Source organism: Leptosomus discolor, chromosome 1, assembly GCF_034619465.1.
Source record: "Leptosomus discolor isolate bLepDis1 chromosome 1, bLepDis1.hap2, whole genome shotgun sequence".
In the NCBI taxonomy this organism is placed as follows: Eukaryota; Metazoa; Chordata; class Aves; order Leptosomiformes; family Leptosomidae; genus Leptosomus; species Leptosomus discolor.
In genome coordinates this window covers 192,889,936-192,917,383 of record NC_141391.1, presented here as the reverse complement: position 1 = coordinate 192,917,383, position 27,448 = coordinate 192,889,936, and the positions used below count along the sequence as shown (strand labels likewise).

The 27,448-nt window shown below is 37.4% G+C and overlaps 1 protein-coding gene across 1 annotated transcript in view; it reads right to left on the bottom strand.

The window, feature by feature from the left end:
• KCND2 (potassium voltage-gated channel subfamily D member 2) overlaps positions 1-27,448 on the bottom strand; it is a 276,616-nt gene that overhangs the window by 66,411 nt on the left and 182,757 nt on the right. The window lies entirely within an intron of this gene.

Here is a 27,448-nt window from a genome sequence, read left to right as displayed (position 1 = left end):
AAGCAAGGAAAAATTCCTGGTTTTTAACTTTAGAATACCATGTATAGTGTTATCACTTTTATGTTCAAACTCTTAGTTCTGGTTTAGAGTGCATTATCTCCCATAGAATAAAAAAGGACATTAATAGGAAAATACAGATAAGGATGCATTTCTGGTAAAATGAACATAAAGCAACATAAAAGGATATACCAACAAAAGTATCTTGAACATATCAAGAGAGTAATATATTAATATTTTTTTTCACTGCTTATTTTTCATGAGCTTTGACTCAAAAGACCAAACATGAATTCTATTAATGAGATCAATGTTAATTATTCTGCCATTTGCTAGTAACAAAAGAATGCCGATATGAATGTGTTTCTGAAATCTAAAAATGTAAATGCAAATTAATGTATAATGAATATCACAAAGTAGTGTAGCTAATAAAAGATCAAGCTTACTAGAAAGCCCGTAGCAGGCTTCAAGGCAATCTGCTAAATTAGAAAAACAGTTAGTTTAAAGTTAATAGAAAGTGGTAGGTAAACAGTCTAAATTGCAAACAGTGACAACTTTACAGACAAATTAGGTTAAATTACTTTTCTGCTTACATTTTGGGGCTATGTACACTGTTCTTCCTGATTCCATCTCACTTGTCATTTTTCACTGGTTTTCTCTAATTAGTTCCCTGCATTTTGAAGTTCAGTATCAGAATAGAATCCAACTTCAGCATACATTACTGGAGCAGAAAGGCTGAGCAGCTGCCATTTTCTGACTTTTCCATCAGATTTTTATAGGCTTTGTATGCTCATGACAAAGATTTATATGACAATTTGAAATCAATGGCAGAGCTGCTGCTGTCTTTGGGGATTCTGGGAGTTCACCCATGCCAGTCAAGTTAAGCTTAAAAAAATGGAAAAGCAGAGATATGGTTGGAAACTGAGAGATCAGATTTTCAGAAAATGCTCAAAACTCGGCTTCTGACAGGCAGGCCCCAGTGCTATGCTTCAAATCAACCACTAGAATCATCAATCAATGATTGAAAAAGTTAGATTTATTTGCTGATATTATGACACGCTACAGGACCCAAAACTTCAGCTGAGATATGAAGGAGATGGGGGAAAATAGAGATTTTGCTGCAGGGAAGGTTTATAAGCATTATAGATTAAAATCTGAAGGGAAACGTAAGATCACACAATTTAATTTTGGTATGGTAGTGTAGCATTCAGAAGGACCATGTGCCACAAAAAATAGCACCCCAACCTGGAATAAATCAGGGAGCCAACCAAGGCTGGGGATAGCCTTTAGAAAAATGCAGGGAGGAAAATCTGAATCTTGGAGTTTGTTGGTCTCCTCCTACAGGTAAGCATCTCTGTTCAGGCAGGACTGAGAGCCCAGAAGCTTGTCCTGAATGTAGGTGCTAGTTACCTTTCTTAAAATGAGAACAGATTTTTTTAGTTTGGATTTCTTTTTTTTACAGTGTCATTCACTGTGGGCAAAAAGTAGAAATGTAAGGTGATGTGATGCAGTCTTCCTGTTCTTGCTGTGGAAGCTGTTATGGACTTGCTGGTCTGCAGAGGAGGCTAAAGGAAGCAAGTCTGCTCAGGTGAGCTCAGGTAGGAGTTCACCTCAGAACTGGAGTTTCTGCTCTACACCCAAGGGTTATTCATGTGCTTTGTGCTAGTCACTTACCACCTGTGGAGCTGGGACTAGGCAAACAGATGAGTCCACCCTAGCACACACTCGAAAGTCCTAACAGTGTCCCACTTGCTTACCCATCCCTTCCCAGGAGATGGGAGTGAATCCCCTCAGCCCAAAGCTGGGAACCAATGCTTCATCTCTTATGAATCTGTGAGTGTGTTAACCATTAGGCTGTGGTTGGAGTTGATGAATGAAAGAGCCTAACTTGGTCATGTTTTAAAAGAAAGTGATTGTCAAAGTGGTGTTTGAGAAGTGTGATTTCCCCAGTTCCTGTGAAGCCCTCCTGGAGAAAGGCATCTCAGACAGCATGGATGTGAGAAGGGCATCAGGTTGCTTAGTCCTGTCGGGACCGAGGTGCTGCTGGGGAGTGGCAGAAGCAGCTCTGCAGTGGTTTGAGCCGTGCAGGATCTGAGACAAACCTGGTTCAAGGTGTGGGTGGTTTTCAGGGCTCAGGCAATGGGAGTTTTCAGAATCACAGTTGTGTGCCCCTGAAGTTCACCTGAATTCTCCTTTAAGTGTTTAAGTCTTTCTTTATATGTGGCCTGAAGTTTCATATCCAGTAAAAGTCACAGGGATTAAAATCTAATTATGGTATTGTTGCTGATTCTGAATTTAAAATGCTTTCTCTGGCAGTTAACAAGGACGGCTCCTCATGTCAATCCACCCATGCATAAATTCATGGAGGTTAGCAGAACTGTTTTAGGGCCTAGTCAAGTGCATCAGAAAGTGTAAGAGGCATCTTTTAATGCTTCCCTTTGATTTGAAGGATTAGAATTTTAATAGCCAAGGGAGAATACCATGAATTTTAACTTTCAAACAAATGACCGAGAGGGAAACCTGAGCATGTGTAAACTGGCCAGGTGCTAGCTAGCCATGGTAACTGCTATTTGCACAGAGGTGCCCCCTGGTAAAGCCAAGTAATTTAGCCGTTCGTGAAATAGGGAACCGTATCTGAAAGTTTCATACTTCTGGCTTTGCCATGGGGAACAACTATGCACAGAGAAATTTTTCTATAGAAGGATTGGGCACAGGTTTATACGTGACATTTTTTAAAGCTATATTTTCCCCCAATTTAGGCCTCCGGTAAGTTCCATTCAAGAGTTATGCTCCAGCTGTGAGGAGGAAGTGGCCTTACAATAAACAGAAATAAGATTATTTAGCTTGGAGAAGGCGTCCCCTAGATTATCAGCACTGATTTTGCAAGTACTGGAAAGAAATGAGTAATCAAAGTAGGATGAGGAAAATAGGGAAGAGGGCTCAATTTAGCAATCTAGTACTTCCAGAAGTTACTGACTAAGCCACAACGCAAAGCCCTGCACAGCTAAGTCCCCTAAGTGGAAGGGGAAACCATACATGCACTGTTTCAAAGTCACAGCCACAGCGCCAGGTACATCTGGGGTACATCACTAAGGGAACAGTTCTCCAGCACGCTTGCCAAAGCAGCCTGCCACCTGCTTGTGATTTCAAACATGCCGAGGCTGATGGAGTCTATTGCAGCTCTACGGTGACTAGCACCAAGGGAGAGCAGGTGGATGTTTGTGCGCGTTGGTTCTTCTTGGTGTAACTCTTACGTTTATGCTGAGGGGAAACATGTTCACCAAGGACATCACAGCAGCTAGTGAGAGTTACTGAACTGTTACTATTTATGGTGCTTTCCAAAGAGTGAAATAAACCGTTTCTCCAGTTGCTGTGATCATAGCACGCTTTAAGCCTGAGCCACCTCACATTTGGAGGAGTTGGGTGCTGTGAATAGGGTAGCTGGTTCCCCGCAGATGCTACCTTGTTAAATGACTTGAACGTGACCCATGCAGGGAAGGATCCGTAAGGATGGAGATCGGAGCCCCAGAAATTGTTTTCCTAGTGATCTCAATCCCTCTTACAGAGGCTGATGGCGTAATCCACGTCCGCTGCACCTGTCTTTACTAGAAGAGAGGCTGCTGGAAAACTGAATACTACTCCTAGGAAGAGCCATTGCATGCAGGTTAGTTTTCTTTCATACAGACTGCGCAGCTAAAAAGATTCTTAAAACTCAGCTTATGTGTAATGCACAGAACTTTAACGTAGAGGAATAGTGTCCTTTAATTGCTAGAGCTCTTAGACTTTAATTGAAAATATTAAAAACATGTAGAAAAAGCTTTAATTATTGCATTTTTTGATTTAACAAAATAGAAAAAGTAAAACATCCTTTCTTTTGGGATAGCATTATTCATTGTGCACACACAGCATGTAAAATTTAAGGCTGGCAGAAGCAGATAGCTGAAAGCCTTCAGCGATAAGGGCAATATTAATATGTTAATGATTTTTATTAATATATCGGAATAACTTACTACTTTAGCATATTCTATAGGGGATTATAAATCTTTTTGTAACTTACAGAACTACATAATGGTGGCACAGAGGATTTACAGCATCTCTTAACTTTAAGATGTCTTTTTACACAACACAAGCATTTAATAAAAGTGTTCAATGAAGATTATTGACATTTACTTTTCCCTTTGCCATACATTTATTAAGTTTCAATATCACATTCACATTAACATCAAACATAAATATGGAATAGCTGGAGAGAACAGAGGACAATTTTAGTGCTTTGATGTTGAGGCCAAATTTTATTTAAGATATTTATATGTAGCCTTAAAAGGATAATAAATTTCATTGAAAGCTTACTATATTGCTAGGTTTTTCAAAGTCCACAGGGTAGACTGAAAGTACCAAAAGGGAAAAATAGAAATACTGCTGAACAATCAGTCTTCAAAAGCAATGAATGTTATTAGGAAATCACATTTAAGATATCTGTAATTTAAATTTGATTTCTGAAAAGTGGAATGACACATACACAAGAGTTTCAGATTAGACATAAGAATGGGTTCCATTAGCCTTTACTGTTTTCTTACATGGGGATCATTTGCTTCAGAGGCATTGAAAAAAAAAGACTACTGTGTACAAAGTACTTAGTATGAAGTACAGTATGATTTAGTAATGTAAAGTATGGTGAAAGGCTGACAAAAGCGAAGGCAATTCCCTTGACTAAAGTGTTTGCCAGTTTCTACCTACTGCTACCTAGTTGAAATTAAATTCATCCATAGATTTGTAGCAAGAACATGAATAAGTGTGCAAGAAGGAACATGTGCTTTGTAGATTAAATTTATCTTTGCTGTATTTCTCCGTTCACAGTTTGTGCAGGGATGAATGATATTAGGTATGAGCAAACTGGATCAAATTAAAAGAAAGGTGAGCTATCCATCTCAAAGAAAGCTGCAACAGAAGATTTTATAAAGAATAAAATTGTTTTGGCAGCTTTTGCTGTTAAATAGTTACCATTTATTTTTAAAAATAACCATTTATTTAAATTGCAGGTTATAACGTGAACAAAAAATTCCATTGCTAAAATACATACATATACTTTACTGTGAACTCAGGTTTAATTTGTTCTTGATGGCATTCAATTCAGGGAAAAGGAGAGCTGAGAAATTCACTTAGTATTTCCCAAATATTAAAAAAAAATATACAGACCTACTTTGGATTAAATGTCATGCTTTGGCATCTCTTTCTCAGTTTTATAAAACCTCACAGATAGAACTAACTCTTTGATTCACTTTAGCTGGGAAACCTTCAGTAGGCTTCTGTTTAGATGCTTGAACTTTCATTGATATATTTCAATTGACATTTAGATTCCCAAATACTTTTGTGCATTTTCTCTGTCTTATTACTTGCTGAACATTCCTAGATGAAAAGTCAATGGATGCTCAGTACCTGAAAAGAAATCAGTCCTGCGACTGACAGTTATTACAGCACCAAAGAAATCAGGAGTCAGGTCAATTGCTGGGTCAGGACTTAAACATACACCAGAAAGCCAGCTGTAAGCTCTAGTTTAAAAATGGACAAAGGAAGAAACTTGCTCTCTGGCTTTGTATTGTATTACTTCCTCAAATCACTGAGGATTTTGGAGCTTATTCTCTGAGTTGTTGTGTCAGGTTCAGCAGGTTTGCTCAGTTAGCATAAGAAACTGCAGCTCTAACACAAACAGTCACAATTTCTCAGCCTGACATGGTCCTGAAGAACACAAGGAAAGGAAGAGGAGACAGAGATGATAAAGTTATCAGGCTATAGGATGAGGCAGGCATAATACTTTCCTACAGTCATGACATCCAGCATATTTCTATGGTCATCAGACTTTCCTGGATCTGCCCCATTGCATATTGGTTAGTCAACTAGGGAACAGCACAGCCTTCTGTGCTTGAAAAAGATTCCCTTGGGTAGGCTAAGATCTCAGCCCAAAGCATAGATTTTCAGGTATATACCATGCTACCCATATTTGAGTAGCTCATTATCATTTGTGTGACTTTGGTTCACATTTCCTGTTTTGGGCCACAGACCCCTCTTAGCAATCGGAAACCTTTGTTCTTGAGGTTCTATGAGAAAAAATTACAATAAAATCTGAGCAAATGCTTTCTTATGTTTTCATATTTATTTAATTTAATGCTATTTTCTTGGTCTTGAGCTAAGAACTTGGGCTTAAGACTGGTCCAAAAGCCACTTCGGAGGGTCTCTGAAGTTCCTTGGCTGTAATAGCCCTCAGAGTGCACTGCCTGAGGTGGGCATTGCCAGCATGCAGTAGCAGCCTTAGGTCACCTTTTCTTCTTTCTCCCCATTTCTGCTTTTGGTGTGCACTCCTGCGGGACTTCTGACAAGAAGAATCCTTAAATACCTTGTTAGATTGGCTGTTGAGATCTGTTAGTGTCAGACACTGTTAGCCTGGTCTAGACTCTGGTCCAGTACCTCTTAGCATTAAAACCTGAAAAATTCTGACTTTGTGGAGATATGTAACCTCTCAGTAGGAGATAAAGTCAAAAGAGAATTTCCTGTTATCACTATGAGAGCAGAACTCATTATGAAACACAAGTTCTTGGAAAATCCTAGTTGGCATGAGTTTATCTGCTGTGGATATAGGAAGAAAACCGTGCTGTATTCTGTATAAATATTCCTAAAGAGTATGAGCAGGTATTAAAATTTTCAATGTTCAGGTCTACGTTATATCAGATTTTATATTCTACCTTCCAGATTAATAATTTTATCAAGTAACGTTGACATTGTTTCAAATATCATTGAGGTCCCTACTCAAATTGTAGTGCTGTCTGTTTAAAAGCTGGATGAGCCGTGCTGTTTAGAAATGAAGGTAATATTCTTAACTATGGTGAGAAAGTATTATCATCACTGTAAGTAGCCTTGAATAGGGAATGGCTCAGTAGGTAGTTCGTAAAATCATTATTTAAGCTTTCATAAACAGCATTTTATGATCACCCACATTTGTTGTAACACTACCCGGGTGAAAACAAATCAAAAATGTTACCTTGATCACATTTTGAGAAGAACCTTAGGATATTAGACCATACATTTTCTTTCTGTCAACAGTTTTAGAAACAGTTGTTAGCAATACATATAATCTCTTTTAATCAGTAGCTCCTTAAGGCTGATGTGATCACTAAGCCAAAAGATTTTATAACTTACAGATGTAGTTAGCAGCATTCTTATAACATTAACAGTCATACACACCTAATTTCAAATTATGTCATATGGGATTATATTAAAAGTCTGCTTCTGGCAAGTATAATTTACATATTAATACACTTTTAACAAGTAAAAGGAGATAGAAAATTTTTACTTTGAAATTGTCCAGAGCTACTGGATTTATTTTGGAGAGACAACCTGCATAATTAGAGCGATTCAGTCGGTTTGGGTTCACTTACAAATTCCGTCTATGCTTTGGATCTCTCCTACTTCACCCATTGTCTTTGTTTTTAGGGTCCAGTCTCACAGATGTAATACTCAAGATGAAAACCTCTTGAAAATGTTTTGGGGTGATTGATAAAACCATTGTGCCTCTGCTAGAAAATGCATCTAGGCGTTCCCTGTTAATGCAACCGATCAAAATCAATGACGTAAACTTTTGAAGAGTAAATGATGAAGATCATTAGAGGATGGATACCTAACTGGATTTATTATTGGGTCATTTTCATTGGCAAGTGGATCAACATGCATGTGTGTGCATGTGCACATGTACGTGCACGCATGTGCACACACACGTGGGCATGAGGCAGAATTAGTGCTTTTAGTTGCTTTGAACTGAATAATTACTTACCATGAGGATATGGACAATGAGATTCATTCCCTCATAATCCTTTGTACTTGTTCTCCAGTTTGTTTTATCAGTTTAATGAATTAATGTTTTGTTCATTTTTTTGCCAGTCAAAAGGAGTCAAAGCCTGAAGCAAACAGAATTCAACCTCTTGATGGCTGAAATGGTTGTGGAGTCTCCATCTTTGCGAAAATTAAGAACTGGATTGGATAATATCTGGAGAAACCTGCTTTAGCTGGTTAACCCTGCTGTGACTAGATAATGTCAAGAAGACCCTTCCAAACTCAACCACTCTGTGATTCTGTGAAGTTTTCAGGTTTTTCTTTTCAATGTAAAAAATAAAATGTATGAGCTATTTCTGATAATGCAAGAAAGGAGATAGTTAATTGAAGAGTTGCATGTTGAATAACCATAACATATTTCCAGAGAAAATCGTAAACTGAACAAAGTGAAGGACAAAACAGAGGAACTATTCTAATAATTTACAACAAACTGAAGACTTTAAAGATTTAAAGAAATAGTTCAATGGAATGAGAAATCCAGTTCCCTGCATCCTAAACAATTCTTTTACTAGAAGTTGTACTGTTCAAATATCAAATCCTCTTACTATAAAAACAAAGGGGAAGTGGACAGAGGCATTATCCCATCAGAAAGCTTTCTGGGGTAGACATAATATGTAGCTAACACATACTGAAGTAAATTCCAGTAATGAAAGTCCGTTGATAACCATTGCCTTCAGATGCTGGCTTAGTGTAAAAATCATCTTTGCCAATTAAAGCTATGCAATCAGATTTAAAACAGAATAAAAAAGCCCGACCAAGCAAACTAAACCCCCCACCTTTCTAGAAAATGTAAAGGAACAAAGAACATTTTTGACAGAGAGGGAACTCTTTCCAAAGAAAATGTTATACATTTCTTGAAATATATGGAGACTTTTTGCTCTTTCAGTCCAAATATTAGGTCCAGAGCTGCCAAGTTAATTTGCCTTCTGCCAGTAAGTGATGGATTTATTATTATGAAATTACTCTTACATTGTGAAAAGGGAGAAAACAGCTGGTACCTTTCTAGTTCCTTCCACAGAAAATACCACTATGAAGATGATACTGTTGATAAGCACATGAGAGAGAGAGGGAGTGTTCCTAGAACAGAATGTTCCAGCAGTGTTTTTTTCTTAAAAGCTGCAGAAGATGTATTCAACTTCCAATCAGAGAGCCTGCCAGAGGTTTTTGTCACTGTAGAGTCTGAAAATCGATTTAAAGTTATTCTGGTTTTGCTACATTTTGTGGTTTTGCTAAATTAGAAGGTGTTTGGAAGCCTGCTGAAATGATGATGTATAACCTGACAAGTGATGAAATGAATGTCAGTATCAGCACGTAGATAGGTAGCTACTGTAGACCAATCAAGCATTCTCCTCCTTGTTCTTAACGACACAGCGTTCCTTACAATAATTGGTCTAAGTGCACACTTAAAAGTCTGAAGTCTAGATTGAGAGGAGTACAGCAATTAGAGCTCCAAGCACATTTCTTATTCTTCAAAAGGAGAATGCTAGGGCTGTGAAAAACTTTCTACAGGTGAGTGTAAGAGTTTGAGTGAGTCATGTGGCAGTCTTCTTTCAGCATAGAGTTAATTTCCTGAGACTCAACCTGAATCATGAGAAACTTAATTTTCTTAATTCTTGAAACTGTATAGCTTTGATAATAGATATGATGGAGTTTATCAAAACATAAGACACAGTTTCTCAAAAGAAATAGTGACATGCAAAATTAATGGACTTTTTTGGATACTTTAGCCTAAATGTGCCAATGAGTAGCTAGATCAAAAGACTACAGCCTTCATCATGCTTCTACTAGTTTAGGTAGATGAAAGCTAGACTGGAAGGCAGGCAAGGCAGACACTTGTCTGTAAAAACTAAGAATTAAGAGAAACAGCAAGAGGAAAGAAAGCTAAGATACAATAGCAAGACTTGTAATTCTGAGTCTTTCAGAGTGCCTCAGACCAACCATTTTACCATGCCTTTACTGAGGATGGAGGGCCAGCTGAGTTTTATGATTGTGATTCTTAGGACTGTTTTTCTTTTGGTATACATACGTATGTTGTGCAGCTTCTACTAAGATGAAAAGAGAATGTGGATAAAGTCAGAACGTCTACACAGGCACTGAGTGTCAGATTGAGTAATTTCTGCTGGGAATGTTTAAAAAGATCATTAAATTCTGCTATTAATATCTACTGCTTTGCTTTGCTGTTTTTCTAGTGTTCCTTCAGTTGCTTAATTTGCTTCATCAGTTCCAAGTGATAACATGTGTTAAATCATTTGACACTGCGCACTGTGATAAGGTATTTATCACATACAGAATTACATGTTATTGCTACGTAATATCATGAAAAATGGTATAAGTACTTTACTCTACTTTTTTTCAACTAATAAGACCTAATAAGAGATGCTGTGGTTCTTAAACATCCTGAGTAGTTAGTTTCCTTTGTGAATGAGATATTTAAGTGCCCCATTTGTAATTGATTGGTGAAGGCTTATTTAAAACACATTGACCCTTTGCTTTGCAGTCACTACTGACTGAACTTATATTAATAATGAAGTGCACCAATGGAACTTAAATGTAAATCTCAGCTTGCCACTTTGTCTCCCCTACTTAAGGCCAGCACATGATGACTCAGTGCTGCCTCAGTGAATATCTGAAAAAAACAGAAGGAAAACAGATAACTGTGTCTCTAAGAATTATATACTTAAGTGATGATGATACTTGGCTGTTTTTTAAAAAGAAGCCATTAATATTTTCTATCAAAAGAGGCCCAAGACCTGCCCACTGGGCTGATTTTAAAGATTTAATTTACAAAGTTGCTAATGGGAGTTTTCATACATCATACCTAAAATACTAATTATTTTTCTGAATGGAATTTTATTGTATAGTCTTATATTTATTTTTCTATTCTCACAGAAAGAACTAGAAAAATAAATCTGGAATAATTCAGGACTCACTTTTCTGTTCATCTGTGTAAGAGATAATACAATAATCAGTATCAAAAAGGGCTAATACTATAATAAAAAATTCTTTTTGATGGGAAAACAGTTAGAAATGGAAGTTGTTTATTTATTTTATTGCCATAACTAAATGAAAAAGAAATACAATATTAATAATTTCTTTTCCAAGAGTCAGAAGTCCTGCTACAGAACCAGAGATGTTGAGAAATCCATATAAAAAAACTTCCACAGATGGATACTAAATATTGAAAGACAAAAGCAGAAAATATCAGTATTATTTGTATTTACATCTTCAATTCACTTTGAAAATACTAATTAACTTTGCAGCACAAGAACATAGATGTGTGAATAACACCATTTGTGATAAAAATCAATAAGAAACTACTCTTTCAGAAGTTGTAAAGTTAACATAAGAAGACACTTGAGAATTCTTCCTGTGCTCATTCCATTAACAGGTACATCTTTTTGTTCTGAGAAATTAGGGTATTGCTAATCGTGTCTTTAAATTGCTCACGTCTGTGAATGTACCTCTTAATCATATTCCATCAGCACAGAATTTTTGTTTTGATGTTTCTTGCATGAGTGTAGCGAAGGTTGAAAATGACTGAGGTATAAACTGTGCTTTTCATTGGTTTCAGATGAGTGCCTATCCACTATTTTAGTTTGCAACATTTGCTTAGTTTCCATTCTTCTCTCTTTTGAAATCAACAGAAGTCAAAGGTGATGCAAGTATTTTCTAGCATTTATTCAGCATCTTAATTAACATTCAGGAATTTCAGTAATGGATGCCAAAGAAAGATTTTAAAAGACATAAATAGTATTCTTTTATGTGTAGTCAGAAGAGCATCTATTAAAAACAAAGTTTTGTTAGTTCAAAGTCATTATTTTGGTTTAAAAGATGTGAGGCTGCACTGAGTTCTTAGATACTCTTTTCAAATTTCTCTTACTCTTTAAGTTTGAAAACTTAAATAGTAAACAGCCCATCAGATTGAGTTTAACAAATTGACCTGGTAAGTTTTGGTTCATTTCTAGGTCCTTTGTTTTGGTGCACTGGAATCCAGTAGTGAATGGTGCTGAGCACTGCTTTTCCACTGAAATGGAACCTGAAGAGTCCCTGCTACTGAATTAATTTCCTTATGTGCTGTTAGAGATTTGCTGCCATGTTTCCTAGAGCAGCTTAATCTCTTAGCAGAGATGAGCACTTCCTATAACGTAATGGTAAGTTGTGTTCCATTTAGGTTCTTACAACCTTTGCTGCTCTGAAATGGCACAAATGTGTGCTTAGTAACTCCTTTGTCTAGTGCCAGAAAGCGTGGTCAGAACAGCAACAGGCAAAACTGACACCATGGACAGCGCTGCCACCGCCGCAGGGGCTGCCGACCCCGGGACCACTCGCCTCAGGAGGAACCTCAGCAGCTCTCTAGGCCAACTGCTTGCTCAAAATGGGCTCAGCTGCGAGGTGAGACTGAGTTGCTCAGGGATTTGTCCAGTCTGATCTTGAAAATTTCCAAAGATGGAGCCTGAATACCTCCCTGGGAAGCCTGTTCCACTGATTGACTGTCCTCATGGGACTTGACAGTTCTCGTTAATGTCCAGCCTAAACCTCTCCTGATTCCACTTATTCCTGTTGTCCCTCATCCTCACACCATCCACCACTGGGAAGAGTTTGGTTCTATTTTGGTAACCTCCCTACACATATTGGCACACTGCTATTAAGCTTTCTTTTGAGCAGGCTGAAAAAACTTTTCCCTCAGAAGCTTCTCCTCACAGGGCAAGTGCTCCTGTACTCTGATCAGCTTGGTATCCCTCTCTGAACTTGCACCAGTTTGTTAGTGTCTTTCCCAAAACTGGATGCAATATTCTAGATATAGTCTAACAACTGCTGAGTATGGGGGGAGAGTCACTTCCCTCAATTTCCTGGCTATGCTGCTTGTGATGCAGTCTAGGATGTTACGAGCTTTCTTAGCTGACAGGACACCCCACTGACTCATGTTCAGCTTGTGCTCTGTCAAGACCCCCACAGCCTTTTCTGCAGAGCTGCTCCCCAGCCAGGTAGTCCCTAGCCTGAACCTCAGATGGGGATTCTTCTTTCCCAGCTGCTGGACTTTAAGACTGATAACTCAGGAATTCTGCTGGCTAGTACAATAAACCCCCACAAGATTTCTGCTATAACTGTCTTCAAAAGGAAGTAGCTTTAACACAACACAACTGTTTTACGGAGTGCTATTAAATGTAATGGGATAGACGTTCAAGCTTTTTGTATTTCTTAAGCTGTAGACTCCATGCAGGAGTATCTGAATCTTGCAAGGTCTCCTGTTGGTGGGGTAAACGAACATAAAGGAAAGTAATGCACAGTGGAGAAATATGTCATGTTTTCTTAATAGCTAACAAGATCGTTGTAATAACTGCAGGTAAGAAAGATATAAAAAAAGGAGAACCAACTTCCATCTGTTTTCTTTCTATAATTTATAACTAAAGGAGAGAGCATAGCATCATCAACCCCAATACATTGATTTTTTTCTTTGTTTCCATCTAAAATAACTTAGGTATATAGCCCCTTGCCAAACATTTCTATTACTTTCTTGGCTCAATATGTTCTTAATACCACTTTCCTGTATAAAAAATTAATCATTACCAGCTGTTCTATCCATTATTTCACTTGATTGTGCTGTGTAAAAATAAAAAATATCTCTAAACTAGTATTCAGTGAGTAGATATATTGAAAATACATTCCAAGAAATCAGATAGTGTGCAAGAAAACTTAGAAACAGATCTGAGCTCAGGTAGGTATTCATGGGAAATAAATTTCTCGTTAAACCATGGTTACCTAGAGGCATTTAAAGAGAGGAAGCTGATAGCAGTTACCAACCTGAAACAAAATGCACCTGTACATGCATTGCATGAATTAATACTTAAGAGCACTTCTCATAAGTATATTTCCACTCAAAGGAGAGTATGATTAATATTTTTAATACATTTAAGTCACCAAGGCAAGATTTAAGAATTACTTGTTCAATACTGTCCACTTGTAATGAATGAACAAGTTCATTTTAGTGTTAGTTATGAGAAAGTTTTTAGGGATCTAAAGTACAAGATGTTGTAGATGACAGTATTACCCGCCTTCCGAATGTGCAGGCCACTCCAGCTGGAGACATGAAATACTGGTTTCCCATTCATTACCTCAAATCATCCTACTCAAACCATTCTACTACATGAGAGCTACAAATTTTACTACATGTTCCTGCAGAACGTTTGTCTAAATTAAAAATATATGAATAGTATTTGCTTCATTTTCCTCTGGGATATGCACACACTCACACACACATGCACAACTCATTTTTCTGTCTGCTCCACTGTCAACTTACTCTTCCTGTAGTCCACCCCAAATTAGCCTTTGTACTAAGAAAACTTACTGGTTCTCTGAAGGCAGAAGAGAAGATGCAAAGGGCAAATGCATGTATGAATGAGTGTGTATATGTGAGGCAGGATCAAGGAGAAGCATCCTCTGTACATGTTTGTGTGTGCTTGTATGTGTGTGTGCATACTGGCACATGCATGTGTCCCCTTTCCTGTGTCCCAGTTTGTGGTACTATGGCAATATCATGGACCCATAGTTGCCCTGGTGAACAGGGAAGGGGAAACCCCCTGGGCCCTCAAGCCCAATGGATTCAGCCACTCTAGCACTCACCACTGATTTCTAGACCAGGCAGATCATAACACATTCTCATGGCTTATCCATGAAAGATAAGGCCAGAAAAATGGAATTACTCAGGGCAGATTCATATTTTTATATATAATGGGAACAGGACCTCTGCACGTGTAAAATGAAGAACACGGGATAAAACATGTAAACGAAAGAAAAAAGGAGGAATCAGGGCTTCAACCCTAGAAAGAGGAGGAAAACTCCTCACTAATGGCCAGTCTTACTGGCTGGCAACTCTCTTCAGTGGGAGCTGGGAAAGATGCAGTATTCCTTCGCATGCCATCAACTTTTAGGACAAACTTTACTCAGGGGGAACATGTAATTCAGACTGGGATAGTCATACACATCACTCATTTCACAGGTGGCACTTTGCAGTCACACTTCTTTTCTCCTCTTGCACCTCAGGTTTTTAGCTGAGTAGGAAGAAAAGTGGCAGATTCTGCAGGGCTGGTGAAATCCTATCCCAATTTTCCTGCTCTGGTGATTCACTAAAGACAGTGGCTTCATCTCATGAGATTTTACCTTGCTCAGGGGTATGATTTCAGGGCACAGATGTGCTCTATTACGCCTTTATACATTTCCATTCCTAGCACAACAAATAAGATCTGAGGAAAGGAAATCTATTGCTTGGTGTCTCAAGGAATTAGAGGAATTGGCACTGAAGGCTGCCAGATATAATAACTATTCTTATGGTTGTACATTATTGTACCTATTACATTAGATACTGCCTAGTCTTCATCTGGCGTCAAGATCTATGCAGTATAAGCATGATGTAAAGCCATCTTGCATTTTCTCTCTTTCTTAGTTCAGGCTGGATAGTTTAGTCAGACCAAGAAATTTGGGCCTAATTTACTTGTAAAAAACTTTTCCAACCTGTAAATCTACAAAGCAGTATAACTACAGAGCAACTTCACCTTTATAGTTCTGAGGAACCTTTCACTTTTAGAATATATAATTGTACTTCCCCAAGTCTGTCCCGCTGCTAATTTTGCACTTGGATCTCAGGCCGTTCTGTGAGTAAGGTCTAACATTAAAGGAAATTTGAATCAAAAAATTAATCTTGTTTTGGGCAAGATACCTCAGAAGAGGAAATGTGTGGAAAATCGAAGAACAAGCTATGCGAAACCTTCAAGAAATAATTTGAATGTAGTTAATATTCATTTTGCTTTTATGGCATAAGCAGATAGATTGGGTGATCTAAGATCTGTTCCAGCTTTATTTTCTGTGGGGCATTAAAAATTTAGTGGTCCATAGAAATCACAAGGACCATCAGCTGGGTAGTAATGAGAAGCTTGTCTATGGAATATCAGCCTGTGAAATGGAGAGGACAGCTTCGAAGGCCTGTGGCACATTCTTTAGGCTTGTTCCTGCAGGTTGCACGCTTTGTTACACCTGGCGTAGAGTGAAGCTGAAGCTTGACAAGTTAGTATCCTCTGCGTTCGTTTGTGCCAAGAGTTTAATATTTTGCCACAGGCAGAGTCCCTTAATGTTTTCCCTCAAAAACTTTCATATTGGCTTGGCAGATACTGGTGGATTTCAACAAATCATAAGTTATCCTAATGACAACTTTCTGTAGATCATTTCAGGGTAGTTGGGATTAATTTCTTAAACTCTTTTGAGGATTCTTTTGATGCACACAGAAAAGTGATTTTCCACTGCCTCCAAGGCCTTACAGTACTCTTAGAGATTTACTTTCTCAAATTGGACCCATAGCAACAATTATATTACAAAATAAATGTTCTTTCCATTTAAATATATTTGATATGGGTCTGATCTCTTCTTTTAACAGTAATCCATTTCCTGTGACCCAGCAATCCAATCAAGTATGAATCAGTCTCACAGTTCCCTACAGTGGGAGCATTGGCCTTCGGGCCTAAACAGAGCTTCCTGCAATTGCCACTATAAAAATATGCTAATAACAAATAAATGAAGTGAGCTACACAGACAGCTGGGTTCAATGTTATCAGGAAGTAGGTAGAAATCTCAAGCTGAGGTCTTTGATAGGGTCATCGGTGAAGAGAAATGAAGGATACTTTTAGACTTTCACGAAACACATTCTTTTCATTTCGAAGGTGCTTTCTGCATATCCATTTTTGTGGCTATGGATGTTTACAATTAGTATCATTCTTTTCCCTGCTTTAAGCAAAAGTGTGCAAGTCTGGGAAGTAATCACTGTTATGTTGATTGGTTGTAATGTACATTAGCTTCTAATACACAGAAATTAGGAAAGTTCCATATTCCATAAAGTTGTCTAAGAAACTTTAAAAGTAAACTTATAAACAGATACACTGATAAATAGAAGAATCCCAATATTTAGATACACCTATACACATGCACATAGAAACAGTGCAGGCTTTTCCTCATCATGCACAGATGGTCTGCGGTACAAATATACATTTGACATTGTTACTTTAAAAAAAAGAAAAAGGTAAGGGTTCTTCATCTCATTTCTGGACTGAGGACATAGATACTGAACTTAATCAATAAATTGTTGCCAAAAAGAATAAAAAAGATTATTTCTGTCAAAAGCGTGATTGCTGTTAATGAAAGCATTTCTTTAAGCAGATCATGTTGAGAAGTAACTCATGAAGAAGAATGCAAATGATAAGAAAACCTATCTTTTCCTTTTTACCTTCAATTTTTAATAAAATGAGCTTCTTCAGGTGCTACCTACTTCTGTGTTAAAAGCTATTGAATATTACTACCAGTTGCAACAAGCCATATGCCATCTACTTTCTGTTAATATTCACTGGATCACTTCTGCAAGCCACATACAACTTATTTCTAAGCAGGCACACAATATACTTTCAACACCAGGACTGTACAAAGGCATTGGGTAAGGTTTGAATTCTGGCCTGGATTCATAGCATTGAAATTCAGGATCAACATGGAGATAGAGAGCATGTCCCGAATGGCTTATTGAAGTGGGTTGGACTGCCTTCTATAGGTGTCTGCCTCCATCCATTGCTGTACAGGCAACCTACTGCTGCTAGCCTCCTAATTTAGGAAGCTCAGTCAAGTCAAACAGAATGAGTCCCGACCTCCATCTCCACCAGACCCTTTATGCTCTCTGTTCTGGCTCCGTTCCCTTGTTCTTCACTTGTTTGCAAGACACGTGGCAGTTAACACAGAGCTACAAAGAGAAAAGGTGATGTTATCACACTCCCATCCTTGTATTAATCTTGTGCAGAAATGAAACACAGTGTAGCCCTTACTCTTAAATACTTTATCCCTGGTATAGATTGTGAGTCTTTAAAAGCTGGACTCCACTTTGCTTGCAAGGGAAATTTCTCTTCTACAGTTTAAAAGTTCTGAGTGTACAGTTCCCAGTATTTGACAATATGCTTATTGTCATTACCTTTCTTTGTACATCTAAAGTATTTCTCTGTACAATGCATGCAAATGCAGTAATCATGCATAAATTTGTAAATGTGACTTCCAGTGATTTTTTATTTATTATAGATTTTATGAAACTGGACAGATTCACTTTTGGTAACTATTTTTTAAGGGGAGGTATATTTTCAAGTTATTCACATATTAACATCTCAATGTAATATTTAAAAAATATGTTCAAACGAGCAACGTGTAAACCTGATATAAACAGAACACTACTTGATGGATTCAGCTCACATCAGATTGGCAGGAAAGGAATCTTCTTACTGCATTAAAATCTATCAAATGAGGAAAACATCAATTAGTGGTTAAAAATAACAGTCTCTTGGCTCTTTAAGAAATCAGCTTTCAGATACATAACACAGTTTACTCAGGACTGTATGTTTCAGTTAAATTAAAGTGCATGCGTCTGTAAGGAAGTAGGATGCGCATGATTATTTTAAGAAGTACACCACAATGGCATTCCATGACTTGTGGTCCTGAGCCAAGTGAACACTTAAAATTGAATCCTATTATGAATGTATTATCTCCCTGTCAGGAAATATCACTCACCTGAGAACTGGCTTACCGCCTTCCTTGTGTGCTGTGCAACCTCCAACTGCTAAGGGACATTGCCATTTAAGAGATTTACAAAATGCAGAACCCTTTTTACATAAAGAGTATGAACATATGATGAAGTGCATGCTAAATTCAAGTGGCACAGAAATGCCTCCTGCCCGAAAGGCAGATTTCTGGGGTGAAGGAACTGGCTGAGGAGACTGGTAACAGAGCATGGAGCTTTCAGTTCCTTGCCAAAGTCAAATTTATCAACTTGCAGCAATTCTGACACAAAGAAGAGAGAAGGGATCATCGATTATGTTTATGGTCAGAAGCAATGGCTGTGCAGGGTTTCTCCATTTTCTTAATCTCCTCTTCAAACCTTTGATTAGATTAACATCTCCTGGCACTGGGCATCGCAAGCAGAGAAGAGGTGAAGAAAGCTGCAGTTATTTCTGTAGTGTAAGAGCTATGTTTATCCATCTCACAAGGGTTGCATTGGCATGGAGAGTTCAATCTTCTGTCTACCACAAGGTGTTGAGATAGTCTGATGAATCAGAATGATCTGTACTGATTTTACAAATAAACCACACTGTAGTATGTTTCCTGAGTTTTGCTAAGCTAATTAATATTGCTTAAAGAATCTTGACATCAACCCACAAGGGTTAGATAAAAAAAGATTTTAAAATCTTTTTAAAAAGTAAGAAAAAAATGTAAGAGAAATTATTTCCTGTTATTTTGCTTCCTTACATACAGATGGATTTTTCTTTGCATTTGCAGGACAGGAAGAGGTTATCTGCGCTGTTTACTGTTTTAATGTAATGTAACAAAATAAAACACACAAGTTCTGCAAAACAGCTTAGAGAATATGTTTATCGTGACTGTAAAATTTTTAAATAAGATTTTCACACTCTAGCACAATAGGCATGGTTTTATAAAAAAGTAGCACTACTGCTGAATGATCAGTTCTTCAGATGTTGAGGTACAGTTACTTTCTATAAAGCAAACCTTTCTACATGGCACTGTGCAACTCTGTGTTCCCTTGTGCTGTAAGCAAACACATTTTCTCATTCTGTAAACAAAGAGGAGGAAAAAATTCTAACTTAATCAGAAAACAAATTCAGAGCTGTTTTCTTATTGGCTGACATATAAGCTGTAATAGGGAATTTGCTATTTAGTTAACGATTCTGCAAATGATTTGCAAGCCAGAATAGAAGCAGATCATCATCTGACAGTTGTATTGACTTTGGGCTGGCAATAATTTTTGCCACTCAGAGAAGCAAATGTGATAAACTCATATGACTGAACGCAGAGAAACAGTAAATCTGATGAATAAGATTTTGCATAAGCAAGTTCCCAACCATAATGACCACTTTAAAGAAATAACTGAAGAAATGTTAATTACTGTTCGCCTCAGTTATGACTCCTGCTGAATAAGAAATTTATGGAAAGAAACAGAAAATTCAGATTGCCAAAAGTCATGAATTAATTCCTTAAGAGGTACATATAAGATAAACATTTTAAAATGAGCCTACATGACTTATGTGTGTAGGTCCTAGTGTTAGTAAGTCTTAGGGTGAAATTTTTTCTTTGAACTTTAAGTAACTTAGAAGCTTAACTTCCATGAACTTTCAGTGGGATGTTTGCAGTGATAACAGTTTCTCAGCTGTTTCTTTCTATATGACAATGAAATTTCCTGGGTAATGCTGCTTTGTTTGTAAATTCCTGTATACTTAATGAAGCTGTGCAGCTCAAAGGAGTTGTACCCTGCTACCTGGGGATACACTAGAGAAATCCATTCACCCAAAGGGCACTTTGACAATGTCCCAGTAATGTTTTAATGATTGCTATATACCAGGAAATAAGAAACTTAACTGTATGGCTATATAAGAATGAAGTCATATGTATTACTTGCAAACACAGATTTGTAATAAGAGAACAACATAGCTGAAAAACCCTGGAGATAAAATATCTTCTTAAGATCATGCTCTACAATAGGGATCTTTCTCCCTACTCAGTTTAAGGGGCTGGATAATGAGCAGATTACCCTGGGCCAGGATATGTTTTTACAACATCACCTTTCTTCACGTCCTTTGTCTAAATTGAAACACTCTCTTCTTGTGTATCTGTCCCTCATTGCCTGTGATTTAATAGTGTGATGTTGTATGATAAAAGATTAAGTAATCCCATTCTCTCAGATACTTCTTATTAACACCCTAGGTGTATATTTTAAGCTTTAATGTTTCAGCTTTAAGTTGCTTTTTTCCTCTTGCAGACGCTGTAATGTCCAAATCTCCCAGCACTTCTGAATCACATACATGTTTAGTAATGTAACTAATAGTTTAATCACAGCTAGCTGTACAACTTAAACATGATAGAGAGAAACAAATGATGAGCATGACAGAGTGACATCCCTGCATCTCCTGTTAGCTTCAATGAACTTTCCAGCTGCCATCATGGTCCTCTGCATTGTGCAGATATGTTGACCTTGTTCATTAGGCCTACACTTGTTTCTAAACTTTAGTGTGATTTAAAAACCGAGTCTTAAACTCTTGTTCTCTGCAGTTTGACACCCTGTAGCAAAATGCTGGAAGGGGCTCAGCTTTCCAAAGCTGACCATGGAATTCTCCTGTTTAGCAGCCCTGACAAGAGTCGGATGGAAAATGTTGATGTGAAACACCCGGTAGACAGAAAGGAACAAGTTTTTACACTTCTTGGAAAGAGCTCAGTCAAACCTGTTAGCTTCAATCACCATTTAAGCTGCTTCTTACTGACTTCGTCTAACAGGCATCTGTTAGGTGCTACCTGACCATGTTTTAGTCTGGAAACAACAATACTGGGTCAGGAGAATTCCCAGGCCAGACCTGTAGAAACAGACCTGAACCAAGTGTGATAAATGAACGCAATGGGAAGTGTGCGCAGGTAATGTAACTTGTTGGGTTTTGGTTGTTTTTTTTTTTTAATAAAGATCCTCACATTTAATGTATTTAGGCGCTTTGAAGGAGAGAGAAGCATCTTCAAGGCCCTAAATCAGGGGCTGAATGAACAGATGGACTTTTATGTTTCAGTGATCAGAACTGCAGTGTCTAGCAATGCCTTCACATCTAGTGGAATCCTCTGTCCCAGGCAAACTTTCCACAGGGCTTCTCAGAATAGGATGCAGTGTGAGCTGAGAAGCACAGGCATGATACAGAACTGCTTGGCAGGATGGGAAGTTTGTGTTTCTGCCCTGTAAGAAATGTAGGCACAACTGAACAACGGTTCCTACTCATGGCTTCTAGCATTTGGGAAAACATATCTAATGCATTGCAAGATTTTTGTACTGTTTGCAGAGAAAGTCCTTATATGTCTTAAAATGATGGGCGGTGAGTGCCACAGCACTTTTGAAAACCCCATTACTCACTAATCTTAGGGTATCTTTGGTACCTTTACAGAACTGAATGAAATAATTTTCAAAAGAAATATTTATAGGCCAAATTCCCGATTGTGTGGTTTTGCTGTTTCTTTTTTTTTTTTTTTTTTTTCCTTTGGAACATGCTACTTTACTTCTGCAGTGTAGCTGATTGCAATAGAAAGGTGAGAAATACAGAAAGTTGAGAATTACTATCAAGGGAAGAACTAGGATATCATAGGGATACTATGTCTATACCTCTATTGTGACAGATCAAAATCATTAAAGTGACATGCAAAGATATGCACTTAAGGGTAAGACCCAGAAACCGCTGTCAAGATCCAGCACTTCATCAGCTGGAGGTGATTAAAAAGATCTGGTAGATATATAGTTATCAAAAGCCATTTGTGTAATGCTGTCGTGTGTGTGTACGTGTGTTGAAGTATAGTCGATGGCTGGTTTAAATAAAAACAGTAGAACATAAGATGTGCCACTGTCATAGGCGATTTTGGTACAGCCATGTGTGCAGTTTTGGACACCTGTGTCAAAAAAGGTGAATTCAGAGACAAAACCAGAGCTGGGGTATTGGGGTGGTCAACTGAGTACAGATCCTACAGATCAGGAGACACCTTCTTGTTTACTGCAGGGAAAAGAAGCTGAGGGGGAACATGATGCCTCTAAAAACATACAATAGGGTAAACACTGGAGAGGTTAAATAATTATTTAAAGAAAACAATAAAATAGGCAAAAGAACAGGTGAATATAAACTGTCTATGGGCAAATCTAGTCTGAACGTTATGTTTTGAAACACCTGAAGAATCAGAATAAATAATCAGAAGAATATGAAACAAACTCAAAGCCCAAATATCCTACTTTAAAATGTAGGCCAATTTGTTATGATAGTAGTTGGATCTGACATTAAAGTACTGGGTCCTATAATCAATGCATTCATTGTTTCTTAATGGGCACCCTGGGCACTTCTGTGAAACCATCTGACTATCAAATAACCACCTGAGTGATCTTGAGCTTCATCAGCCCTTGGATTAGATATTAACAGAAGCATCCTTATGTAAGGATATAATAGAGCAAATCCACTTAAAAGAAGAATTAAGACACCTGGATTCTCTAATGCAAGAGAACAGAAACTTCATCCTTTCAGTTAAACTTTTGAACAAACACAGGAAGGTTTACCAGTGCTATAGTACTATCTGTTGGTAAAATCATGCATACCATTGCAAATAATATCTGAAAACATGTATCAAATGGAAGTGCATTTATATTCTAATACATATGGTCAAACCAAACTCTTATTAAATGTTCAGGGTTTGTTTTTTTTCCATAATATTTCTAGCATAAAAGTAAGTCTTTGGAAATGTACACAATTTTGATACTGAAATAGCATCATTGTGTAATTAGACACAGCTGTTAGATACTTTGTAGCTTCTATGACTGCCTACCATAATTATAAAGTGACTTAACTATTAATGATTAAACATTAATGGTTACTTTAAGGGCCATATTTAACCATTTCTACACTGTTCACAGAAATTCTCACTTTTATAAGGATTCAAATGTAAAATTATTGCATTCCCACAAACAGGGATCAATCATTTACACAATTTCTCTTCCTGTGGTTTTATTTCATGTTCTCCTGATAGGAGATTTAAAGTATGTATATATGCAAGATATTGTATCTAAAGTATGTATATATAAATGTATTACAAATTTACAGGTTGTCAGTTATAAAACATTTGTCTGATGATTCTAACTGGCTGCTGCAGTGATTCCCAAGGTGGATTTTTAAATCTATTTGCACTGAAATAGGATTTTTAAAAAAGTCATGAGAAAATGTACTGTACATAAATAGGCATAAATAGCAGAGATACACACTAGAAAACCCCACATTTTTTCCATTTCTAGTTGCCTTGGTCATTTTCATAGACTTGATTAGTCATAGATATCCTTTGTTTGTTGTTCCGTCTGCTCTCCATAGGTTAAAAATAAAGAATCTATATAAAGTCCGTGATGATTTTATGGTTTTTGCTGCTGGATGAATTAGTTTCCTTCTTTTTAAATTTTCTGACTGGCTTCTGATTTTGTTTATCTATTTCTGATATCCTGTTCCATCTGTTTATTTATCAGGACTTCTTCTTTTTTCCAAAACTACAAAGAAGAAAATTATAGTGTCCTATAAAAAGACACCAGACAGGTTACTGCCTGAGCTTTGCATAGCTAGATAAATTTGGTGCAGCATTGCTTACCATCCTTCCACAGTAGGCAAGGTATTCATACCAAGTGTCTTATTAAACAACATTTCCATCACACATGACATTATAGCGGGCTGATATAAGAAACTCTAATGAGAATGAGCCATTGACAGACTTTAGGCACAGACCTAAACATAGCCAATAAATTCACATCAGAAATGAGAAAAGAACCTGTATAAAGGAACAAAACCTCTAAGATAGTGATGCCTGGTTGTTATTGCCTTGAGCCATCTATTAGGATTTCTGGAGTGCTCTGATGCTGAGCAAACTCCCTCTCTGCATCTCAATCTGTGTCAACGTGTCTGTGCAAACTGCCAGATAAAACTTACTTATCCCTATCTGTACAGAAGAAGGTATTCTGAAAATGCATGGGTAGAAGATGTCTCTGGCCCCTTATATACCCTTATTTTTCTGCTATAGTTAATGTTGGCTTGCGTCTTACTTTCTCTCTGAAGCTCAATTTAGGGAAAAACTTAAGCAATCCTGAGAGAAGATGCTGAATGTCATCAAGGTAGTGATCCATCTGTAGCTAGTGTTGTAAAATCCTCATCTGCAATGTTGCTTATTGTCCCGTGCTGGGGATGAACACTCCAGAGTCATGTTAAAGGGCACTCATTGCCTGTGATTCACAGCTCTCTCTTTTAGTCATTATTATCACAGTTAGCTGTAACAACACCAGCTGAGTCAAAAGCAGCAGTTGGGTAGATCAGCCTGTCTTTAGGAAGTATTCTGCATATATCTCTCCATGCCTTCTGAGAATCTGCATGTCCATCCCAGCAGAAGTCAGCCCTCTGAGTCTGCTGGAATACAGTTAAAAAATGTATGATCCCCCAGGAACATGAGATTTATCAAAGGTAGAGCAGTTGCCCTCCTAATTACAAGTATGCACATATGTATACACATGTATGGAATAAATTTGGAATAAATAAATAAATAAACTTGCATAAATATACATATATCAGTACAACTTTGATATTCATTAGTACTTTATTTTCCACTGGCCTGCTAGCTTCATTTTTACTTGCTAACAGAAAAGAAACAATAGTTTGGGTCTGCGGTGTTATTTTTTGTGCAGTGGTTTCTTTTCTGAGTAGAAGGACTAAGAGCTCTGCTAAGCACATCAATACAGCACAGATGAAATAGTTTCTGATGTGCTTATTCCTTCTGCAGCCTATTCAATGTTGTTTACTTTTTCCTCATTCTGTGCCTTGAGTGATAAGCAGTACTGAACGAGGCACCGCAGCCTCACTGCCCTGAGGGGAGAACAGGTAGTTTTCTGCTTCCACAAATTCTTTACTGAAGTATATACATGAGCCTCATTCTGTAATACAGGGACTGATTCACAATGGGATTCCATTATTTCTTTGAGATACTTTTGCAACTCCCTTCTCCGTTCTGTGAGTGATAACTGAAGGCTAATGAACTTATTAACCAGACATTAAAAAAAAAAAAAAAAGTCTCATAATAATATTTTTGTCATAGAAAAAAGCCATAAAGTCGTGGACATAGAAAACAAGAAAACAATGTCTAGAATAGCAAGATGTTTATTTTGTAAGTAGACCAATATGCTATGTACTAGATATTAAAGACAGACATTATAAGATCCTGTGAAAAAGAAAAAACAGAACAGACTTTCAAGTCACAGCACAAAATATGGAATAAAAGATTATATTTTCACACCAATGTTTGATTGGATGGTAATAGTGCCCATCTAATCAGTTTTGCTACATAACTGTAACCCTGTCTACGTATTTTTAAAAAACAATTTACCTCCATAGACTACTGATTTCCTTTTGAAAGGACCTTTATGAGACTGTGTGAAATTAAAAGCTAAGAGTCTGCAATCCACTTGGCAGATCCCTAGAATCCCTAGACAGTCTGTGCTCTCATGTCCACAGCTCTACTGGGACAGATGTAGGAGGACCCTAGTTAAGGGTTTATATAGTCTAGAAATGCGAACAAAGGTCTCAAGGAGATACTGAGTCATTCAGTGTTGAGTCATGCTGCACTGTTCAGGAAGGTGGATTCCCTTACCAGGATTCTCATATTCTTCATGTGTGGTTGTTTGCCTACTTTGCAGTTTTCCTAAAGTGCATTTGTTGTACTAAAATCGTATCTTGCAGTCAAATCAATGTGCATTCAGTATATTAAAAGTTAGCACATAAAATAGTACACATATCTTACACGAGAGGTCACTTGTAAATTCCTGAAGCTTCAAGTATCTAGCCCCTACAAACTGAAATGGTAAAGTAAATCTAATGACGGCTAGAGGCAAAAATATGGAGGCAGCAGAGTTTTTTAAAGGAACCCTGAGATGATATAACTTTTTAATAAAAAATTCTGTATGTACTTGAAGATTTTTGTGATACAATTATAAGTAATAAACATGCATTTATTCAGATTATTTTGTAGCAATGTAAATTTGGGCGAACATATCAGTAAGGAAGTAGGATAGTTCCTTGTGTATTTTGGACATGCTTCGACTCTGAATGGTCTTCAAGCAGTCTGAAGCGAAGCAAAGGAAAATGGAGTACCATAAACAGGCAGAGTTTCTGTTTTCATATTAAGATACTATCAGTCTTGTTTCTCCATCACACAGATGCAGAAGTATTTGATGGCTAGATGTAACTCAGGCAGATTGAGACATTTTGCAGGGCTTAACTAAGTAGGAAGGCTCCTATTCACGCTGGTAAATTGAAAATCAGTACAGTTGGGGGTGTTAATGAATTCCGCAAAACAATCTTTCAGACTTAGAAAGACCAGTACTGGCCTAAATGCAACAAGGGGCACAAAGGGAATTTCAAAGCAAAGTAGAGAGCTTCTCACTGAGGTCTAATAATTACTGATCTCTGTTTTGTATAAACCAAATTACTCGACAGAGAAGAATCTGAGCATTAAAAATGAATGTCTCAGTTAGGGTGTTTCGGCATCTGTTCATATCCAGACATGTTCCAAATTATCTCCAGAAATGAAATAGAATAATTGGGTCAGATCCCAGGCACACATTTGCCTAAACTAAAAGGGAGTAAAGAACTAGCAGTCTTTATCATCATCCAGACCTGTATATTCAGGAGACCAGTTAGACATTTTCCATCAATTTCCGCTTAATTTAGTTACCAGACAAAGGTTTTTCTAGTACAGAATGTTATTATGTTTAACACCTGCTGTGTTATTGCACAATTTTCTTTATGCTGACATTAAAATAGGTAGAGGAGATTGAGTGATTATGTTCTAAGATACAAGCTATACTTTTGAAGATTTACTCCTCAGCAATTAAAAAAAATTAACGCACCTGCATGCTTGCCTTTCTCCATACTGAGGTGAGGAATACTCCACTCAGTGCCTTCCT